Source organism: Microcebus murinus, chromosome 11, assembly GCF_040939455.1.
Source record: "Microcebus murinus isolate Inina chromosome 11, M.murinus_Inina_mat1.0, whole genome shotgun sequence".
NCBI lineage: Eukaryota > Metazoa > Chordata > Mammalia > Primates > Cheirogaleidae > Microcebus > Microcebus murinus.
The window spans coordinates 86,969,415-86,975,436 of record NC_134114.1 but is presented as its reverse complement, the minus strand read 5'-3'; positions in this window follow the sequence as shown (position 1 = coordinate 86,975,436).

Genomic DNA, 6,022 nt, shown 5'->3' with positions numbered 1-6,022 from the left:
CCTGGGAGCAGAGCACTGAGCACTGGGCGGGGACCTGCTTTCCCCACCACAGACCTGAGCGGAGATGCCAGGCACCATATGGCCTGTGCACACACAGGGTGCCTCCATCCCCCTGGGGAAGTCACAGCCCATCAGTGTCCCGGTCACAGGATCCCACACTAACATTCTCACAACTGCAAAGGAATAGGGAGTCACAAGGAGCAGCAGTAGGCCGGGAGTTCTGACCTGTGGGGCTGGCTGCCCCAAGGGGACTAGGAAGTGCTGCAAATGCTTTTTAGCACAGAGGAAGGCGGAACGTGCACTCTCCTGCACCAGAGAGCCCCTGGCTCCCGATCCAAAGTGGTCTGCGCCCCTTCCAGTGGAGACGTTCTCCACCACTCAGGGACTTCTCCTCCTCCCCTCCCTGCCTACTGCTGCCTGAAGGCTGTGGGCTCCACAGGGGACGATAAAGCCAAGGCACATGGGAGTGGCTGCTCCACCTCTGAGAGAGTCCCTGTCACACCCTGGCTTCCATGGAGCTTGGGGTTCAGGTCTTTCCCTCTACAAAGCCACAGCAAGTGGTTTTCATGTGCCCCAAAGACAAAAATCTACCACCTCCTCTGAGGGAGGGTGGGGCTAGCTAGCAGTCCTTCCCCTGAGCAGCCTGTCGTTTCTGGGAGGAGCCTCCCCTACCTAGAGGCAAGCCCCTGGTGCAAACACACTTCCTCTGCTGGAGCATTTCAGCCACGGCCTGCAGCCAGTTTAGCAGCCCTGCACACAGTGCTGCCTCTGCCCCATCTGCTGCAGCTGGGCCAGGGTGGGAGCTAGGAATCTGAGCCTTGTTCTGCCCCTAAAGGACAGAGACTGCTGTCATTACTGAGAGAGGGAGATGTGAACAGCTTGTGTGTCCCACACCTGCCTGCCTCTGCCAATCTTGTCGAGAGGGGCCCCTCCTGCGGCAGATTCACAGTGCATCCGTGCGTCCCCTGCCTGAACATTCCTCTAAAGCAAGAGAGCACCCCACCCCTCACTATGACAGCCAGCGCCTGAACCCAGGGATGTTTGAGGGCAAGTTTGCCGGCTGAGTCTAAGTCTGGTCACCCCAGGACTCCAGCACGTCATCCTGGGGCCTGGGAACTGGGGATTACCTGACCTAGTCCACCACCAGTAATACCTGAATACTCTCCAGGGGTCTGAGGTCCAACCGACCCAAATTACCAGCAACAACACAGTAGCTACTTACCTGCATGAGCTGGGAGAGCTAGCTCTCCCTCTCTACAACCATCAGCAGAGTTCCTGGCAGAGGAGAACAGATGAACCACAAAGCTACCTGTTTTGAGCTAAGGGAAGAGGTTCCAGACAAGAAGGAACTGAGCATAAAAACTCTGGCAACATGATACTCGACTAGCTCTCCAGCACTGGGCTCCAACCAAAAGGACAGTTTTGAAATATTGGACATGGAATTCAAAATACGGATCACAAGTAAGCTCGACCGGGTTGACGAGAAAGTTGAAAACCAATACAAAGAAGCCAAGAAGATAATTCAGGACATGAATGAAGAATTCACTAAAAAGATACTTTAAAAAAAATAACAGAACTTCTAGAAATGAAGTTCTGAATGAAGTCATTTAAGGAATTTCAGAATCCAGTGGAAAGTTTTAACAACAGGGTAGGCCAAGCAGAAAAAAGAATTTCAGAGTTTGAAGACAAGGCTTTTGAATTAACCCAGTGAGTCAAAAATAAAGAAAAAAACTCAAGAAAAATGAATATGCCTCTGAGAAATACAAGATTATGTAAAACACTGAAACATAAAAATCAGAAATATCCCTAAGGGAGAAGAAAAAAGAGCAAAAAGCATGGAAAACCTATTCTAGGGAATAATGGAGGAAAAGTTTCCTGGTCTTGCTAGAGATTTAGACATCCAGATACAAAAAGGTTATCCAAGTCCTAGAAGAGTTAGCCAATCCTTTGAAGCTTTGAAGCCAGGCACTGACTTCTCTATAGCTTATGAAAGTCTTAAATGGCATCTTCTTCTGACTGAAGGCTGTTACCTACACTGAAAATCTGTTGTTTAAACTGGGTGTAGTGGCTCATGCCTATAATCCCAGCTACCTAGGAGGCTGAGGTGGCGGGATCGCTGGAGGCCAGAAGTTTGAGACCGGCCTGAGCAACATAGCAAGATAACCATCTCTTAAAAAAAAAAAGAAAAGAAAAAAGTTAGTTGGATGTGGTGGCTCATGCCTGTAGTCCCCGTTACTCAGGAAGCCGCGGCAGGAGGATTGCTTAAGCCCAAGAGTTTGAGGCTATGGTGAGCTATGTATGATCATGCCACTGCACTCCAGCCTGGGTGACAGAGCAAGACAGGAAAAAGGGAAGAAAAAAAAGGAAGTAGAAGGAAAGAAAGGATATCTGTTGTTTAGCGTAGCCACCTTCATCAATGATCTCAGCTATAGATTCTGGATAACTCGCTGCAGCTTCTCCATCAGCACTTGCTGCTTCACCTTGAACTTATGCTATGGAGATGGCTTCTTTCCTTAAGCCTCATGAACCAACCTCTGTTAGCTTCCAACTTTTCTTCTGCAGCTTCCTCATCCCTTTCAGCCTTCACAGAATTAAAGAGAGTTAGAGCCTTGCCCAGGATTAGGTTTTAGCTTAAGGGAATATCGTGGCTGGTTTGAGCTTCTACCCAGGTCACTCAAACTTTCTCCATAGCAGCAATAAGTCTGTTTTGCTTTCTTATCATTTGTGTGTCTTGAATTTCCTTCAAGAACTTTTCCTTTGCCTTCCCAGCTTGGCTAACTGGCACAAGAGGTCTAGTTTTTGGTCTATCTCAGCTTTCACATGCCTTCCTCACTAAATTTACTCATTGCTAGCTTTTGATTTAAAGTGAGAGACATGCTGACTCTTCCTTTCCCTTGAACAGTTTGAGGCCACTGGAGGGTTATTAATTGGCCTAATATCAATATTTTTGTGTTTTGGGGAATAGGAAGGTCCATGGAGAGAGAGAGATGAAGAAACCATGGGTTAATGAAGCAATCAAAGCACACACAAGGTTCATTGATTAAGTTTACCATCTTGTATGGGCATGGTTCATGGTGCCCCAAAATAATTACAATAGTAACGTCAAAGATCCCTGATCATAAATCACCATACAGATATAATAATAATGGAAAAGCGTAAAATATTGTGAGAATTACCAAAATGTAACACGAAGACACATAGTGAGAACATGCTGTTGGAAAAACGGTGCCAACAGACTTGATCTTAAACTTCACCCAGTAGATTTATTTTTAATGATAATATTAGAATATTTGAATTTGAGACTACATGATATATGATTGCTGCAAGAGGAAGCAAATTAGCAAATGTGTTAATATTCTATGGAAACAAGTTTTTTTATGTGAAAGAAATGCAAATTTAAAGGAAGTTAAGGAAAGCCAAACCTGTGATGTTAAATTAGAACTGATACAAAACATCAAAAATGAAACTATGCAATAAAAATATAGCTCTGACCACTGAAAGGGCCTCCCTGTGAGAACACAGGCAGCTGCCTAATCTGCATGTCACAAAGGCCTGCTCTGGTTTTCTGCTTTTGAGAGTCTTAATCATTTTTTAGAATTTTCCATTCTAATAAATCATTAAAAGCCTTAAATATAGTGGGCATCTTGCTTGTTGTTCCTATATTCCGTTACAGTATTCCATGAGATATGGTACGGAGACAACTCAATTCAAATTGTTAATTGATTTATTTTTTCCAGAAGCTCAAAGATTATTCTGGAGTAACACTTATAGGACTTCAAACAGTGCTGTAGCCACAGGGCTCACTTTGGGTGAAAGGTAAATATGTAAATTAGAGAAGTTTTACCTTCTCAATACACCCAGGCAACTTACTCCCTCCTACCACACTCGGGGCTGGGTGGGAGGAGAGCAGCCATCTTCTCTTTCCTAATCTACCAACCTACCAGCCATCTTCTCTTTCCTAATCTACCAACCTACCAGCCATCTTCTCTTTCCTAATCTACCAACCTACCAGCCATCTTCTCTTTCCTAATCTACCTTGTGCCCATGTGCACAGGACTTTTCAGTCTCCCCCATCTCCCTCTATCAGGATGATTCCGTGGCCCTATCGAAGACCAAACCTTCAACTCATGCCCTGGACTCCAGCAGTATTGCCTTCAACAGGGCTAGGCTGCCTCTCTTTTCTGCAGCATCAAACTTTTGCTCTCTACTGGATCATTCTCAGCAGCATGAAAACATCTTGTACTGGTCCCCACCTTGAAACACAGCACAACAGTAACAAAGACCCTTCTTTGTCCACACATCTTTCTCCAGCGACCCCCCCCCTCATTTCTCTGATTACCTGCTCCACAAAATCCATCAAAATCATTGTTAAAGGACACCATTTCAACCTTCTCACCTCCATTATGTCTTCAACACAGCCAGCTGGGCTTTGGTCCTCCCACCCCATGAGCCCTGCTCTGTGTCGGCCTCCCTATTGCCAAATGCAGCCATCGTGTCTTTGTTCTCATCTCTCCCAGCCTCTGGGCACTGATCATTCTCTCCTTGAAACACTTTCTTCCACAGAGTTCTGGTTTTCCTCCCTTCTCACAGATCTCTCTTAGTCCTCTCCCCTTCTTGTCTGTGGTCACCTACTTGAGGGCCCTAGGCTTAATTCTCAGACTTTAATTTCCACTATCCCTGGATGGTCCCATTCAGTCTTATTTCAAATATCTTCTCCATGGAGATAAAGGCCAAATTCACATCTTTAGCTCCAGTCTTTCCAGGGCTTTAGAGGCATTTATCCAGCTGCCCATGTAATGTCTCTACCAGGATGGCCCTACCTTTGTGAGCTTGTGTTGTTTAAGTTTATCCATGAAATGGAGATGATATAGTACAACTTCACTGTTATTTGTGAGAATAAAGTGTACTCAAAACACTTAGAACAGTGCTGGCACAAAGTAATTGCTCAGTAAATATACTGTGTGTTTGTTTAATTCCCTACTAGAAGTCATGAGAGAAGGAAACGTGTGTGTCTAATTCAACAATGAATTCCCGAGGCCTACAACAGTGCCTGGCATATGGTAGGAGCTCTATGTTGACTGAATAAATGAATCAATTCCTTTAAAGGAGGAAAAGGAAGTACCCACAGAAACCAGCTCAGTTGCCCAGGTTGCCTTCACTTGAGGAGTCGTCAGTGGCTTTTTTCTAACTTCCCAACATTGCCTTTGGAATCTCTCTTCTTTTTTTTTTTTTTTTTTTTTTTTGAGACAGAGTCTCGCTTTCTTGCCTAGGCTAGAGTGAGTGCCGTGGCGTCAGCCTAGCTCACAGCAACCTCAAACTCCTGGGCTCAAGCGATCCTCCTGCCTCAGCCTCCCAAGTAGCTGGGACTACAGGCACAAGCCACCATGCCCGGCTGATTTTTTCTATATATATTAGTTGGCCAATTAATTTCTTTCTATTTTTATGGTAGAGACGGGGTCTCGCTCAGGCTGGTTTTGAACTCCTGACCTTGAGCAATCCGCCCGCCTCAGCCTCCCAGAGTGCTAGGATTACAGGCGTGAGCCACCGCGCCCGGCCTGGAATCTCTCTTCTTATTGACCAAGCCCTAGGAACGCAGCTGTGGCATTCCTGCCTCTTCTATCTGTTCTGTGGGGCGTACTGGTTTATTTTCTTTGAGGATGTAACATATAGGGTTTTTTTGGAACTTATTGATAATGCTTTTTCATTTAGACTTGGTTTCACCAGCACTTAGTAGAAACCTAGAAAGCAGTTTTATCACGTAAAAAATTATATATTGGGTATGAGAGGAATAAAATTTTAGGAAGACAATGTAAGACAATGAGTTTTCTTGGCAGATATGGGACTAGGCATGTAGAGTGGACAGCTGCCTGCAAAAATGTACGCACCCGGCCCCGCCCCGCATCGCGCCCCTCCCGCACCCGGCCCCGCCCCCGCATCGCGCCCCCTCCCGCACCCGGCCCCGCCCCCGCATCGCGCCCCCTCCCGCACCCGGCCCCGCCCCCGCATCGCGCCCCCTCCCGCA